We start from the raw sequence: 14326 nt of genomic DNA, 5'->3' as shown, positions 1-14326 counted from the left end.
GTATGTCACAGGGGGATGTCTAGTCCTAAGTATAAATGAACCTCTTAGTACCCATCAAGACATGGGTTGCCCATGACTAGTTTGGCACTCAAGCTTTCTGGGGGTTGATAAATTCAAAAGATAAAAATGAATTTCTTGAACTTTTAACATCTAGTCGGTATTATTATTCCTCTCGAAATCCTACTTCAGGTCATGGATGGGAGAAATGCCAGGTTTAACTTAAATAACATATGTTAAGAAAAACAAAGCTTAGTGAATAAACGATGAGTATTATTTAGCCTCATTGACATCTCGTTAAGACTATCATAATGAACATAATATCATAGAACATAATGCCGCTGCCATAATGGAAGTAAATCCTGGTTAACACCATGTTATTTGGATTTACAGCTGCGGCCCCTTTTATTTTAACACTTCTCCGATATTTTCCGGTGACTTTTTACGAATGCCACGCTCTTTGCTGCGTTCATGCCGTATTCATGTTGCAATCATGCCGGCGTCACCCGCGCTTGATCTGTTTAATGAGAATGGTTCGGATTTAATTGGTTGCAATTCTTTGCGTATCGCCAGGTGGCAGATATTCATGAATTGTAATGCGCATGCGCTTCAGTAATGTGTCGACTTGCAGGTATTTAAAAAATACCACAGTGGTCCGTTGTGAATTGACCTTGGTACTGAAGAAGTTGTACAACATTGTATCTATTTAGGCGTTTCATATTAAAAACTAAATGCAAAGTATCTGGCATTCTACTGTATTCCATTGTCCAGAGAGGTCCAGAGATGAGTACGCCACTGCAGTCCGTGTTCAAAAAGCCCAACATAACGTACTTTTATTTAATATGGTCAGCAATTAGTTCAGCAGATGAGAAGATGGCCACATTTGGTCAAATTTATCAATATTTTATCGAAAATTATGACTCTTACAAATTTTCACCAGATGCTCATGGGTGGAAGCGTGCGTTAAGGAAAAAGTTATGTATCGATCCGCGTTTTTTTCGTATTGCTCCTGCACCCAGAGTTACATGAGGAGGGTATTGGTGTGTTGCCCCTGAATTTTCCAGTATCTTTGATCATGGAGAGTTCAAAAGTTGAAAGGTCATGGTAAAACCAACTAAGAATTTGTATGCAGGCACACGTCTGGAAACGAAACAAAAAAAATACAAATAAAAATATTTTGTTTTCAGACTTGAACTTCCACATGAATGTGAAGTTATACACGCATGCGCATTAATCATCAACTAGGTCCCTTCCCAAAGAGGATTACACGCAGGCGCAGAGATGTGACACCAGGCTCTGTACGGTATACACGCAGGTATGTGATGACAGGTTCGAGATGATTGAAGCCAGAAAGCCATCTGGCTTTAAGAAAGCCATCTGGCTGGGAGAGGTGTACTGTACTGTACTGTAGATAAGAAGTTGAAATAGTACTTTAGCCGTGTGTGCGGGGGCGAGAGGGAGAGAGCTGTATGCGCCGAAATGTGATACTGTAACACGCCTATGCGTTTCAACAATGTTCAAATGAGACATACAGTACTGTACGGTACACGTATAATATAAAAAGAGTATGAAAACAAGTAAAAGTACTGATTACAAAATAATACAGTACAGTACATACTGTACAGTACTGTATAGAAATGTGATAATTTTATATTCGAAGACACAACGCTATATTTTTGTAATACTGTATACTATAAAACTTCCATTTTACAAATACTGTGCGCGCGCACACACACATACACAATGCATTAGACATGCATTAGACTTACGTACAGTATTAGATTTTTAAGACAACAGCTCGCGAACGCCCACCTGTGTTTTTAGACGGTATTGCAGTATAGCAGACAGCGCTAAAAATCCGAGCGCTAACATACCGCAAACCGCTCTGGAAAAAAAGAAAATATACCGCATCTGGCCACGGTTATCAGAGCGCCGCGGATCTGGCCGCATTAGGATAAAGGTGGCCGCAGCTGTAGTGAATATTGCGTTAAAATTACCAGCTGTTATATTATGTTAACAGGGCATTAAAAGCCTTATAGAGCTCAGTAAATCAAATCCAAGAAAGAGACTGTCCAAAGACATTGCTAGGATGGAAAAACTAGGTGTGGTTGGGAAATTTGATGAGCCCACTCAATAGTGGTGAAAAAAACACACTCAGGGGAGTTACGAATCTGTCTAGATACTCGTGACCTAAAAAAGGCTATCAAGCAAAAACACTATAAAATCCCAATTTTAGACTGTATCGCTAGCAAGGGGAAAGTATTTTAGCATACTGGATGCAAGATCAGGATATTAGCAACAAAAAAAAATAGTTCAGGAAAGCTCCATGTTTACAACATTTAACAATCCACAAGGGAAGTACATTTTTCTTGTCTACCTTTTGGTTTATACTCCGTCGATAACGTGTTCCAGAAAAAGATTGATGAACCAATGCAGAATTCCATGGGGTTACAGTTTATGTAGATGATATTCTGGTTTATGGTCCCAGTGTAACAGAGTATGAAACCAATCTGCATGCCATGCTTAAAAGATTACATTTAAAAAAAAATAAGAACTATAAGAGCAACTGAAGGCAAATATTTTGTTCACATATTATCATCAAAAGGTCCCAAGCCAGACCCAGTCAACAGTATTAGGAATGGCAAATGACCTTGCAGAACTAATTCCAGCCCTTGCTGATATTTTGTAACCACTTAGAGAACTTTTAAAGAAAAACTCAGACTTTAAATAGGAAGCAAACATTTGCACTTGACAAAAAAAAAAAAACTTATTTCAAATGCTGGAACTTTTGGCATACTACAAAACAAAAAGGAAGTACAGGTGGTCCTTGCTATCCAACGTTTCACTTTACAACGTATGGCATATCCAACGCTTTACAATGTAACCCTATGGGGCGTTTTTCGTTGCCGGAATTTGTTATATGACGCTCAACGCAACTGATTAACATGGAACTCATTTTACAACGATTTCACTAACAACGGTACTTCCAGAATGGAATCCGTTGAATATCCGAGGACTGCCTGTTATCATTTAAGTGGATAGTGCTAAGTGAGGCCTTGGAGAAGTCATTCTGCAAAAAGGAAAGTTAGTCACTTAAGCATCCAAGTCACTCGCAGCTACAGAAATCAACTGTGCACAGATCAAAATGGAAATGTATGCTATTGTAATTGACTGTGAATATTTTCATCAATATGTTTACAGATGAAAAGATACTCTAGAATCAGTTTCAAAGTCATTCTGAATCATTCCTGCTCAGCTACCCATTTAGTCCAAAATATTTAATTATAGGATAGGTGGTGCATTAAGGAATGTACTATATACAATAACTTTTACAAGAGAAAATCCCAATTTAGGCTAAACGTAACCCTGTGGCACCAACCAGGCTTCAAAGAATAATAAAGTGCCAACAGAATTACGACATGCTGGTTAGATACATACCAGCAAAGACATTCCAGTTGCTTAGAGGGCAGTATGGAAGAGTCATCTGAAGCACAAGTGCATTTAGTTATATCCAATTTACCTGTTGCTAATCAGAAAATAAAAGAACTGAAAGAGGCAACTGAGAGACTCTCCACGGTCACTGCTGTGAAGGATCATACTCGCTGGATGGCCAAGGACATAGCGTTCATCTGCGCCAAGAGTTGTCAAATTCTGGAACTTCCGAGAAGCACTGAAAGTCATTGACAGTTTGATCTCATAGGTGAAAAACTAGTAATAACAATATCTTTGAAATCTGATTTAGTAAAGCAAATTCAATAAGGGCACATGGGCCTTTAAAAATACAGAAGCAGAGCCAAAGATCTGTTGGCCTGGCATGAATGCTCAAATTGAGGAAACTGTATAAGTGTTCAATCTGCCTACAGCAGTGGTTATCAACCTTTTTTATGGTTAATGAACCCTGGAATTAGATTGTGAAATTCTGGGGAACCCCCCCCCCCCCCCCGTCACTCGAGTCCCAACTCGTCTCTTTTCTCTTATCCCCCCCCCCCACTCTCCCCTTACGCTCTCTCCCTCTCCCCCTTACGCTCCCTTTCTCTTCTTCACACACTCTCCCCCTCTCCCTCATCCTCACACTCTCCATCCCCGTCTCACACTCTCATCCTTATGCTACCTCTCTCTTCTACACGCACACTCTCCCCCTCTCTCTTCTACACACAATTTATTTTATTTTTTTAAAGGCGCTGCCAGCGCGCATGGCAACAATTCCTACAGTGGAAACTGCAGAGAGCGTGTGCTCTTACCTTGGGGCTTGCAGTGCTGCGCCGATCCGAAGCTCCCTCCTCCTTTCAGCTGGAAGTTGAACGCGACTTCTGGTGCTGACAGGAGGAGGGAGGGGAAGGATAACAGTGACCGGGCGGCTGCCACTTCTGAACTCAGGAGCCACCGGGTCACTGTTGTGTGGGGTGTCGCTGCTCCTCCGGGCCTGGGGCAGCTGGGAGAGTTGTCCTAGCTCACCCCCCCGTGGTGGCCGCAGAACCCCCGAGGGGTGCTCGCCAAATCCCGGTTGAAAATTACTGGCCTATGACATTGTGTATCAAACTAGAAAGAACACATGATTTTAAATGAAATACCATCACATCCATGGCAAAAAGTTGTATGAGATCTTGAATAACGAAAATTATGTTTTACTTGTGATTACTATACTTGCTACTTTGAACTTGAAAGACTGTGAAACACATTGAGGCTTATCAAGTAGCTCAGAGTTGTGTCAATCTGTGCAGAAAGAGTCCTTTCCAATCGGATATTGAAACTGTGCTGAAAAGGTTTTTTTTATTTTTTTTTAAGCGTTTTTATTCTTGGTCTCTGCGGAATAAGCAAAAAGTTCCAAACTCAATTTTTTTTACCACTTGCTGAAAAAAGGCGAGATAGATGATTGTGAGTTCCATCTAGATCCTGAAATAGGGCTTTTGCTTTGTGGAGGTAGAGGAGTTATTCAATTTAGTAGAGTCTCAAGTTGTGTATATATATCCCCTCAAACCTCCCTCCAAATAACATAGGGAAAGTTGTGCTAAAAAAGGAACACACCTGAGGTACCTAGGATATATGAAATGAGACATAAAAAGTATATTTAAATTAGTCACATCTCACAGCTCCTAAAATATTTCAATAAGACCATTACTGACAGGTCTAAGGGTCCTTGTGATGATGGGGGGTACAGCTGTAAGACCCAACAGGATAACTCACAGCATCTGCTATTCAAGGCAGCAGCTCTAGCATTGAACTAAACCAGATGCTGAGAAACTATTGTCCAATCCAATTGAAAATGTGTTGTTGTAATGAGGTTTGCTCTGACATTATGTTTACAGTATATATCTGTATTGTTTTGTTTACATGTTACATTTTCATGGTTACCCTTCTAACCCGTCTCTAAAGGAGGTCACATGAGATTGACTATATATATTGGCAGTGCTCAATGTCTTTGTATTTGCAGGGTGATGAGGTAAGAGCCGCCTCGATTGGATGTTTGAATATAACAAGGATGGGTGCCAGGAATTGCCTGATTTGACAGCTGTCAATAATGCTTCACAGACACTGACATACTGGTTACTTGAGAGAAACTCATTGCAAACAATATAAATCTGGACTGTATCCCATTGGCAGCTCTTACTACTATGCTGGGGAGGTACTTAAACTTGTTAACCATAGTAAATGAGAGATTCTCAGTCTCTTGCATGGGGTTAATAATGCTCCACCTTTTGTCGAGTTGGCCATTAAAGAGGCAATCCATGCCATTTTTTCCTTTTCTTTAATACAGGATTGAAGCAGGGGGACTCCAGAGCTGAACCCCATTAATCCTCCATAGTCGGTGCCTGAAGCCACTCCAGGGTTCACTTTATGGTGGATTTTCAAAGCTTCTGGGTCCTGTGGGGCCAATATGAAGCTTCCTATTGGTCTATGTGACACGGGAGCTTTAAACTGCAAAAAACTGCAGGAGATACCAGTACCCCCTTTGGAGATAAGTATCTCTGGAAGCAGGGGGTTCACAGAGCTGAAATGAATGGGGTCCAGGTCTGGAGAACCGCTGCTTTATTTCTGTATTAAAACATTTTTTTTAAAAGAGGAAAAAACAGAAAACACCATTGTTTGCTCCTTTTAAGGCATACACATTGGGCTCCAGAGTTAGCTACCCACTATTATGTATGTCATACTTTTCCATACCTATATGATTAGTTCCCAGTCCAAAAAACACATTATATATATATATATATATATATATATATATATATATATATATATATATATATAGTGCATGTGTAGCTATTCACAAGGCTTCGATAACAGGCCAATATCGCACTAAAATGGGTAAAAGTGCTAAAAGCACTTTTCCAGATTCAAAAAACCATTACAGTGCAAGACAATAAAAATCAATACAATCCCACACCCTCTCCACGCACCCGACCTCAATACACACTGGAATTGGCAAAATTCCTATTATCCAAATCTGGATAATAGAGAATTTGCCCATTAAAAATACAACATTACCCAACCAGTATAAAGTAAATTACCACTGCCAGGATGAAGGCCATCCTCATCCTCCTCCACATCTTCCGTGGGCAGCAACATAGTATGGCGTGGGCAGCAAAAACAAACTATTGGCCACTAATCCCTGAATCACTTTAGCGGTTAGTAACTGTTATGTAAATAAGGGGTTAAGCCCCCTCCCCCACTACTCAACCAGTAGGCCTAACCACCCTCCCTGGGGCAACAACCCTCAACCCATCTACTGATTGATTGTCACCGTGGTTACTTGAGTGTATGTGGTGCAAACCTGCTGGCAACAGGGGGCCCTGAGTTTCCTGCGGTGGTATGGGGGATGTAATCAGGACTGGCTTTCGAGGTATGGTGTAACTTCAATGTACCTCAGGCTAGGCAAAACTCTTTCTGCTGTCTACTGCACACGATAACAGTCCAGTACAAGTGCTCTGTGGCTAATAGTCTGGTTACTGGCTAGAAGCACTTAGGATCTGCCCTAAAGCACTTAGAACGTCACCTACTGTTGGCTTCACATAGCGCAGACCCTACCAGACGTTCCTGACCCAAGTTAACCAGGCTACCCCCTTAGGTATCATACAACTACCTGCCTCAAGGTGACTCTAGAACAGCTATAGCCCTTGTCTCCAGATCTATCTCACCTATCTAAGGGGCATCTAGGGTGTGCTTTGCGAGTGTGCAGGCTCCTGACTACCCCTAGCCTCCCTTCCTTCCTCAGCACTTGCCCTGAAAGCATACCTTCTCTCTATCAGCTTTGCTTCGCTGAAAGCCTGTCCTGTTGATCTTACATATCTCAGCAGCGCCTCTAAATGTAACCGTTTCTCCTCTCCCCCCCACCTCCAATCTCATGTCAGGTACCATAGGGGAAATGGTGTCCTGGTTACTTGAATGTATGTGGTGTAAACCTGCTGGCAACAGGGGGCCCTGAGTCTCCCACAGTGGTATGGAGGATGTCATCAGGACTGGCTTTCGAGGTATGGCTGAGTCATACTCACTCATGGTAGAGCGCCTCCATCTCCACCAGATCCCCAGCGTAGTAGGGAGGAATCTCTCAAGGAGTACCTCTTTGTGCAACTTCTCCCTGAATGATTCAAGGCTCAGGCAAGAAGGTCTCTTTAACAAAGATATACTTTATTTCCTCCTCCAATGGCAGACTACCCATCATTGCAGCCTGGTCACTTAGCCGCTCATCACTGGGTTGTCACCCAAAGGAAGTCCCTGGACACCACTCATAGTCAGGGCCCTAGAAGCTGTCCTTGCTCTTCTCTTACTCCCTGGTGGAGTAAAAGGAATAGTCTCCCACACCACTCCCAGAGGGAGGGCCACAAAGCCTGCCAGAGCCCTGGCAGTTTGGTGGGACAGACTATCCTCTCCCAAGGGGGAGAGGAACTGACTAAATTCAGGATATGCTATGCAATAAGTAACTCCAATAGGCACCACCCCTGTGTCACTGTAATTGGACACAGTGCCTGATTACACTATCTTCACTGCCGTACTGCACAGCATAGATATGTGTGGGGAAAACCCATGATTACTCCTGGCAAACCTGCCCTTACCAGGGATTATTGCACAGAAGGAGAAAGAACTATAGCCCCAAAACTACCCAGGGCTACACTTTTACCAGGAAGTAATACATTGAGAGTTACCTCTCATTTTCAAGTATGTCCTGGGCACAGAGTTATAAAAATACATGTACTTTCCAAACAACAGGTGATGAATGCCATGTAATAAAGAAAAAAAATCACATAGTGCAATAATGCAACAAAATAAAAAGTGCAAATTAAAGTGCTATACATTTCCTACTCACAATGGATCAGGGTTTACAGACAAAAATCCAAACAGTGGCAAAGTCGTCTCTGGATGGTGTGATGCATGTAGTTCCTTGAATCTCAAAGACAGAAGAATAGAGCCATAGTGCAGATCAATTTAGAAAATATATATTGAAAACATACGCCTGTTCGTCTCCGCCTACAGTGGGTTCTCTCCTCTCTCCGTATCCCACGATGTGCCCCACTCTGAGAGAGAACCCACTGTCGACGGAGATGAACAGGCGAATCAGCGCAACCGGAAGTGATGCCAGACTGTGACGACGGACGCAGAGAGGATCAGAAGAGTGGGATACAGTAGCGGTGAGATCACGACACTGTCTACTACTATAGCTTGCTATACCCTGCCTTTTGATCAGCCTCAATTTGTGAGTGTACAGTATGTTTTAAATATATCTTTTCTAAGTTGATCTGCACTATAAAAGATATATTTAAAACATACTGTACACTCACAAATGGAGGCTGATCAAAAGACCGTCACTTCCGGTTGCGCTGATTCGCCCGCTCATCTCCGCCGACAGTGGGTTCTCTCTCAGAGTGGGGCACATCGTGGGATACGGAGAGAGAACCCACTGTAGGCGGAGACGAACGGGCGTATGTTTTAAAGATATATTTTCTAAGTTGATCTGCACTATGGCTCTATTCTTGTCTTTTAAGATTCAAGGTACTACATGCATCACACCATCCAGAGACGACTTTGCCACGGTTTGTATTTTTGTCTATAAACCCTGCTCCATTGTGAGTAGGAAATTTATAGCCCTTTAATTTGCACTTTTTATTTTGCTGCATTATTGCACTATGTGATTTTTTCTGTACTACATGGCATTCATCATCGCTCCCGTTGTTTGGAAAGTATTCGTTTGGAAAGACTCTGGAAACAGTCTTTTAAGGGTTGAGTGAGATTTTTTGCCTCTTCATTATATTTCACTATATTCCCTTTATCTATTATATTTGGTGTTATTCGTTGATTACGTATACACTATTTACACTTTATTAAATATTTTCACTTATTATATTTTCACTTAGATATCTTCACTGGTTACGGGAATGTTTGAGCGCCGTCCAGTGTTTTTTTATCTTTATAATAATACAGTTACATTAAAAGAACAGATATTATACAGTTAATTCACAGACAGTTCATGGACAGAATTGGAAAATTGGGTACAGGGGATAAAAGGGCTGGTGAGTTCCAGATTGAAATAGAGAAGCTTTAACATCACCAAACATCAGCGAACGGCAGCAAATTGTTCACACCCTTCGGCTGCTTCAAAGGCTGTCTGCCATTTTGGAGACGCAGATGTACAGTGAAGAGGTTCAGGTTGAATGCAGTTGCGAATACAAAGTTCTTTGTCCTCTTGGCTCATTAAGGATTCCAGTGGGTGGGGTTGATTTTCCACTAAGTACAAGCAAATATTAACACTTAGCACGTTGGTTCTGTGCAGAGGAGAGCAGTTCTTGGGGAGCCCCATCAGGCGTCCGCCTTTGGGTCAACGCAGATGTACAGATGTGATGTTTTGTTGCTGGTGGAATCTCTTTTCCTCCAACTTTAAGGAACGACCCTTTGTACTGCCCTTGGAATTAATAGTTCTTTGAAAGCTCCTTCTATTGTCCCTGAATATATTTGTATATAGTTATCATATCACCTTGTAGATACCTCTTTTCTAATGTAAACAATTCTAATTTAGCTAGCCTCTCCTCATAAATCAGATTTTTCATCCCCTTTATCAATTTGGTGGCTTTTTTCTGCACTCTTTCTAATTCCAGTGGGTTTTTTTTTATGAAGTGGTGCCATATTCAAGGTGTGGTCTTACTAATTCTTTATAGAGGGTCATAATTATGTTCACTTCCCTTCCACCCATTCCCATTTATTGCAAGATAAGATCTTATTTGCTTTTGCAGCTATTGCATAACATTGGACACTATTGCTAAGCCTGCTGTCTACAAGCACTCCTAAATCCTTCATCATGGATTCACCTAACTTTTCCCTATTTCATTTGTAAGTTGTCTATTTATTATTTTCCCCCAAATGCATAACCTTACATTTATCTGTATTAAACCTCTTCTGCCATTTACCTGTCCACATTTCCTGTCTATCCAAGTCCTTCTGGAGAGAAATTACATCCTGCTCTGATTTTACTACTTTACACAATTTATAGTCATCAGCAAATGTGGAGACTTTTTCCCTTGCCAACCTCAAGGTCATTAACAAGTTAAAAATCAGGGGTCCCTGTACCAACCCATGAGGTACTCCACTCAAAACTTCAGCCTAACCTGAAAAGCTTCCATCTATGACAAATCTCTGTTGTCTATCTTTCAACCAGTTCTAAATCCAGGTGCAAATATTTTGTCCAATTTCCTTTATTTTGTACACTAATCTCTTGTCGGGCACCGTATCAAAAGCCTACGTAGAGCATATCAACTGCATTACCCTGGTCTACATTCCTACTTACCTCAAGGAAACTATTAAGGTTAGTTTGGCACGACCTATAATAGAGGGCATTTCTCCAGATTATCTCAACAAGAAACTTTTTGGATTTAAAAAATGGAGACGCTATTTCCATAGTTTATGAAAACGTTGACCTGTCAGCGTTTACCTGAACAGGCAGCCTTCAATCTTGTTGATTTGTATGTATTACTGTATATCCTTTGCACTAATATTTGGTGTATTTGCGATCTCCAAATTTAAATGACATATTTTTTTTTTTTATAACAGGAATCTGTATATTGGTGGATTGCTGCGTTTTTGCATTCTCGTTTTCTATAATGTTGTTAATTGAGAGGACTCAATTGAGTACAGTATATTTATACCAAAATCAGCTGGTCCTGCATTTCTTCCTATTTCACTTGTGTCTTCATTGTTTTGCATATACTGTTTCTAGGTGTTATTTGCATGGGTGCACTTATGGAACAGATTCAGAAGATTTTTGATAGATTGTCATTAAGTAATTATTAACATATAACAAAGTTTACTTATTGTATTATTTTCTATGATTAGTATTATTAATTTTGTAAAGTGTGCTTTATAGATATTAATAAAATGTTCCCATTTTTGTTTCGATACATCCTCTCATCTTAGAGCCATATGTATTATGGATGTATAATTTTACGCACACACACACACGTTATACTATATGAAGACATTATGAGCCCTGACTTAACAGAGCATTGTGCATCTAGGCCCAAGTGTCCATCAGGGTACTTTTTCCCTTAAGTCTACTCTTAACTGGAGAAAACTCACCTTCATCAGTCCAATACCTGTTAAACGTTAGGTCTGTTACAGACCATTTTCTACTTCCTTTGCTACCTACAGGTGGCAGTATAGATTTACCTTTCTTCCCTTGCTCTTTTTTAAAGCACTCTCAAATTGTCTAACAGCTAGAATCTACATGATGCATTCTTTTCCTTTAATTTTTTTTACCTTCTGAAGGAGATACATTTGTGCTACAGGTAAAAAGGCCCTTAGCAATTGGGAATTTCCTGCTCAGGCTTACTAATTTGCATTTATTATGCCACCTTCACAGATACCCCAAACACTGTACAATTCTGCTCTAATATTTGTATTGCTTTGCTGCTGCTGTCGGTAAAAATCTCAAATGAAGGAGATTCAACCGTGTTAATGCCACAGGAGACCAGTAATTTTAACACTTTTTTACCTTCTGTGGTCAATTCACTAGGCAGGAAAAGGTAGTGGAATAAAATGGGCTTTATTCCAGTGAGACCAGCAGACATACAATGAAACACAAAATACAGTAAATACACACAACTGTAGCTCTGGGGAAGTCTCTAGCCTCACTAGTGCAGGGTGTCTGCTTCAGAAGGCTTCCCCTGTCCGCTCCACGTCAAGGAACACCACGGTACTCTTTTCAGCAAAGAAACCTGGCTTTCCCCTCTGACCACGTCTTGGATGAAATTTAGAACTTGGCTGCGATCTGAGAACTTGTCCTCAGCTGGGCCAGGCTTCTCCGTCAGCTCTGTGTTGAGTGCTTTGCTATTCGAAGCAAAAGCACTTTTGAAAAGCCCGCCAGTGCCTCACCGGACCAAGTCTCAAGATAGTCTGGTTCTCTGATCGGCCAGTCCCCTTACATAGACCTCAGTGTCCTATGTTAAACACAAAGAAGGGGCTGGCGACCAGAGTACAGATCGTAAAAGCCAATATGAGCTGGGGGCTCGTCTTGCTGTACACGTCAGAGGGGGTGTATCGAGGAGGCTCAGGATGCCGGCAAGCGGAAAATTCAAACTGGTCAATGGGAACTGTGCCTATCAGCAACGGCTTCCCCTTGCCAGCCCCATACCTCCTGCTGGGTAGGCTCCATCAAGTCTGGGAGAACAAAGAATCTCCCACCGCGGGGATTCTGTCTCCAGACCCGGTGCTCAGCCCTTCCCCACTCACCAAACGGCCCAACACCTCTCGGCTTCCCGTCTCCTCTTTGATTCCATATCTCTATGCAAACATCCTGGCTACTTAGCAAATTACCAGGACTGTCTGTATAGAGATGACTCCACATTTTAAAAGTACATCTTTTTTTTACGCTAACCTGAGCTCGGGAATACAACTGTTACACTAAGCATGGTGGGCGGGAAATAAAATATTTTAAAGGGAAAATATAACAGGGACAACATGCATATGCGTACCCACAGCCCAGACACGGTCTGCGGGTAAAATGGTGGGACAACCGGTATCTATCTTTTCCCCCCCAACCATGTACACGTTTTAAACATTTTCACCCAAATACCACCCTTACACTCCTGCTCCCGAAATCCCAGGTGTATTGGATGACATTAAGGGTTACAATACCAACAGTGTCCCCGGCTTATGGAGCAGCTCAGCTACCGGGGACCCACAGTTTTTAGGTGTAACCAGCCGGGTTTCACCTTTATTATGAAGACTGGCTACCCCCACTGTCACAGTTATTAAAAGGGCTGAGTACTTTGTAAAACAGAATACATAACATTGTAGAACCAACTTTTGTGTTTCATTGCAGTCATACAGCAAGTACAAAATACCTGTCCTAGTCTCAGGTTTTAACTGCCAACGACTGGCTACACATACAGAGTTAATCATTAAAACGCAAAATAGCCGATCAGGCACGAATGCGTGAAAACTCCAATTCAAGAAACTGGGAATTTCCATGCCAAAGCACATGAATGGCATTATCACACTTTAATGAATAACCCCTATAGACTATATCAGTCACCTCTGTTATTTAAAGGACATGGCGGGGGCGGGGGGAAGGAGCAGAGCAATGGTGAGAAGTACATCAGTGAATATGCCAGGAGGTTTCTGAAATACATCTTATTTAATCTCAATATAGTTGGATTTAGCTATTGTCTTAAATCTTGGGATGAAAGGCACTAAAAACAGATTGTATGCTCTACAAGGCAGAATTGTGTCTTTAAAAATGTCAACGTGTCCAAAAAAAAACTGCGGAGAACAGGCAGATTTATTGTATATGCTGTGGTCTTGTCCTCGAGTTGCATCGCTCTGGAGAGAAATTAAGAATTGGCTACAGTGGATATTGGGCCTCGATATACCTATGATCCTTGATTATCCCTTCTAAATAGATCAGTGCAAGTTTGTCCAGATCCGAAAGTAAAACTGGTTGCCCATTTTGCAACCACAACGAGATGCGAGATTGCTACACTATGGAAACAAAAAGACATCCCCCAAAATTAATTACAGAATTTGGTTTGTCTGTCAAATGGAGAAATTGACAAGCCTGGTCAATGATACCAGTTCTAAATGTCAGAAAGTTTGGCAATCACAGTTAGCTCAATCAGACATCCCGGGAGTGAGTATGACCACTATTTTGCTATGATAGGTGTAGATGTGTTCTCCTCTGATGTACATTCCAAGGCTGACAAATAGAGGGATAATATCTGAAGTCTTTATCAGAATAGAGGAGACTGACTGTGCAGAGGCAACAAAAGTTGGACCAATCAAGCAGAAGAAAGTAACCAGGCTCTCTTCCCTTATTTTGTTTAATCCAGAAATATTAATGTAATGTATACTA

Source organism: Ascaphus truei, chromosome 2, assembly GCF_040206685.1.
Source record: "Ascaphus truei isolate aAscTru1 chromosome 2, aAscTru1.hap1, whole genome shotgun sequence".
Classification (NCBI taxonomy): Eukaryota; Metazoa; Chordata; class Amphibia; order Anura; family Ascaphidae; genus Ascaphus; species Ascaphus truei.
Note: the sequence above shows the minus strand (reverse complement) of the source record.